We start from the raw sequence: 3,700 nt of genomic DNA, 5'->3' as shown, positions 1-3,700 counted from the left end.
AAGATTGTTTTTTAAAAAGGGGGGGGGGGGGAGACAAAAAAAGATCTGAAAAAGAAGCCTTGGTTTGGGTTGTTTTTATTTCCCTCTGAAAAGGCAAGAAGTGACCCAGTTTTGTGACTAATCTGTATGCAGAGTAAATACTGTTCTTCTCCTGACACAGTGCAATCTGATTGGGGCACTTTCCATACAGGAGGTTGCTACGGAATCAGGTTTTCTTGGGCCCTGGGTAACACGTGTTAACCATGAACCGAAGGGCAGAGCTCTGTGCTCTCCACCCTCTCCCTGCCACCCGTCCGCTGGCTGTGACAGTCACTGTGTGCAGAAGGAAAATACCCTTGTCCAGAGGCTTGGAGGTCCTGTGGAGACTCTTCTTTTCCAACCTGTTTTAGGATTATGCCTGTTTATCCTTGAATCTGAAGTTTCAGCAAGCCTTGCAGTTTTGTTACTTGGCTGGCTCTGCTCTGTGACTCAACCCTTTTGTAACAGGAGTTAAAGTAAGATAAATACCATTGAGACAAGGGGAGGTAGTTCACACACAGATCAGATTATCGCCTTCCATTCAGGATGCTATAGTTAAGGTTGTGGCAGGGTTTCCATTATAAACTTATCTTGGCTCTTCTGTGGGATTTTAGGGGGGCTGAGCGGGGTGTCTCTGTTTTCTGTGGCTGCTGGAACAAAGGCAGTGCTCTGGCCAGCTGCTCCTATGAAGAAACCCTCAGGGTGGGAAAGCTGAGTCTAAATAGGTTGATTGCCTCCTCTTCCCTCTTACCAGCCATCATTTAACAAGGGATGGGAGGACTGTCCCCAACAAGGGATGGCCGAAGATACACAGAAGCTTCGAGCCAAGTGGGTATTTCCATTCAGACAAGATCTTCCCATGTATCTTTAAGGGAATCAGAGCCGAGTGCCTCATGTTGCCCTCAGTTTCCCCCACGTCTGCTTTCTCCCTGACAGGAGCAGTTCTGGGAAGCAGCTTGGTCTTTGCATGGTGTGGGTGCTTTCTTCCAGGTTGTGCTTCTACCTCCTGGTAGCTTTGAGGATCTACAGAGTTGTCATGGTCCTGTCTCTCCACGGTGATGCAGGGAAGGTTTTTACTTGGGTTATGTTGCTCCCCAAATCTCAACCTTTCCAGTCCCAGGTTGAGCAGTGTTGAGAAGTGTTGGCTCCTGGGTTTTCCAGTGCTCTCTACAGTTTTATTTACCAATGAGGGAAAGAAAATGCAGTGCTTGGGGCTGACCCAGCACAGAGGGTGCTTTTTTCTCCATGACAACAGTAAACCGTCACTAATTCTCAATGTGCTTATTTGCATGTCTAATTGTTACTGCAAACGCCGCTTTAGAGCAGGGCTGTCTCCATCTTCCCCTGTACAAACCTGGTCCTCTCACACTGGACAAGTTTGCGTGGATATGTGGCCATCTTTTTCTACCCAGGGGCTTGTGACACAGGCAGTAAAGCTTCAAACTCTGTGTGGGTGAGATATTGGCAGCTTGAGTTACATACGTATTGTGCAGCTAGGGACTGGCAGGTATTGTATTTAGGATGTGCCTGATACCAGCTATCTGTGTGAGCTGAGCTGCCTTTATTCTCTGTCTTTAACTGAAGGCAGTAATACTGCTTGGGGTGGGGATATCATGAGGACTGACTACGGTCCAGCACTTGGTTATGTATGTTACCAGTGAGAGGAGTATTGCTACCTGTGCTTCCCCTTATGCCACCTTTTTCTGAATGTCAGTAAGCTGTTTGCTTGCCACAGAATTAGCCTTCGTATTCCCAATTGGTGTAATATTCCTCTCTTCCTCTCCTTCCATTTCAGTTATGCTCCCTAGTCCCCAAGTTGAAGTCTCCTAACCATCAGCCTCCTCAGCAAGGTCTTTCCTCCAGGGCTTCCCATTCTGAGGCACTGTATTCCAGGTCTGTGTCTCGGGCATGGTTTTACAAGCCCTTGGTTTTCATCCCTCTGGGAAGGGCACACTCATGATCACATTGGGTGGTCTGTACAGACAAACTCCTATATCTGGGATCTTTGGCTAGGAGCACGCTGCTTCTGGTTTGGGATTGTCTGGCTCTTAATGTGGGTGCTGTGGCCTGATGAGCTACACACCTCTGCAAAGCCAGCTAGGCCCTGCAGCAGCTGTGCTGGGGTTACAGGTTTTATTGCCAGCCGTTTGAACAGGGAGTTTCATACTGCAAGCATTTATTGTCAAACTCCAAGCAGTGTTCCTGAGCCAAGGGGATTGCTTCCCGGTTAGATTTGCACCATGGTTTTATTTGCTGTGTCGTTAAGTTTGTCAGTGTCTTCAGACTTAACTGTTGCAAAGATAAAAGCCCTGATACTAATGGCTTTGTGGCTGGCAGGTGCTCATTTTCCCTATTATTTGAGATTATTCCTTTTGAATCTCACTGTTATCTCCATTATTGACACACACTGTAATTTTCAAAATTGTCCACTATTAGGTCTTTGACTCTGGTTTTTCCCTTCTTGTCTGTGAGCAGCAGCCTGCTTATGTTCAGTTCAATTTGGTTTTAACCCATTCAACAGTTACACACAGTTTCTTTCAAGCAGCAGCAAGGGAATAGCAGAAAACCAATAGCTCTCCTTCTGCTTTTTGAATATGTGATTTAACTTGGCCTCGGTATTGCAGAGCTGCTGATATTTTTTTTTTTCAGTGTTGCATGATTAAGAATCTTGTGGCCCTTTGATGTTGAAAAGGAACTAAAAATGTATTAAAAAACCTAAAGAGATGTTTTACACTCCTTGTCTTAGTCTTGAAACATTTCATGAACACTCCAGTGGTTCTGCTAAGGAGCTGTTTGATTTGGTACCAAATATTTGCTCTAATATTTAAGTGACGTCGCTTTCTACTTTGATTTGTTGGTTTTTTTTGTTAATCTGAAAAGATTGCAGTGACATTTGTGTAAGGGGCTTTGTTTGATTTATGAAAGATTAAAGTTAATTTATAGTTATTATCTGTCATTAATGCTCGTGCTGGAAAATTGTTTGTGTTTTTTATTTAATGGGTATGTGTTTCAGTTTATCTCTACCCAGGATGAGTCAGAGAGTGCATTTACACAAGAAAACAGCATTCTGCTTCTCATCTGTGGCAAGGCCATAACTAAAACAATACTTTGGAGTCCTTTAACAGGCCTAACAAAGAACCTGCTTTGTAAGCAACCGCCATCATTTTATAAAAGAAAACATGATAAAGCAAGTGACTGGAAGATGAACTTTGCTACTGTCATATATTCTTCAAAAGGCTAATAAATAAAATTCAGACTCAAGTTAGATGGTGTGTGTTACACAGATAGCAGAATGAACTGTTGTCCTTGAGCGTTTCAGACATGCCAGTTCTGGAAGGATGTGGTCAGTGTGGTGGTAAGAGAAGGTGCACAGCACTGCGATGACTTCCCTGCTGCTCTGTGAAGTGGCAATTCTGGTAGACCAATGTAGTGGTGGTATCTGTCAGAGGAATTGCATCTCCTGATAGAACAAGAAGGCTGTTTAGAAAGCTATTGATCAGATTAAAAAGAAATAATGAAATGAATGTTTTTCTGTATACCCTCAATTGAGCTGTTTGGGTCTGGTGATGATTGCATTGTAATACAGCAGAAGGGAGGAAAACAAAGCTGAGTAATTGAGTAAAGAATGAGTTATTGGAACAGTGTTTTCTTATGGTAACAATAATTTAGTTCAAACAATTGA

The 3,700-nt window shown here is 43.6% G+C and overlaps 1 protein-coding gene across 1 annotated transcript in view; it reads left to right on the top strand.

Annotated features, from left to right (window-relative positions):
• MXI1 (MAX interactor 1, dimerization protein) overlaps positions 1-3,700 on the top strand; it is a gene marked incomplete at its 5' end in the record, with an annotated part of 46,294 nt that overhangs the window by 16,341 nt on the left and 26,253 nt on the right. The gene's annotated exons all lie outside the window — the stretch shown is intronic.

Source organism: Nestor notabilis, unplaced genomic scaffold (assembly GCF_000696875.1).
Source record: "Nestor notabilis isolate BGI_N333 unplaced genomic scaffold, ASM69687v1 scaffold25769, whole genome shotgun sequence".
Classification (NCBI taxonomy): Eukaryota; Metazoa; Chordata; class Aves; order Psittaciformes; family Psittacidae; genus Nestor; species Nestor notabilis.
This window is presented reverse-complemented; position numbering and strand designations above follow the sequence as displayed.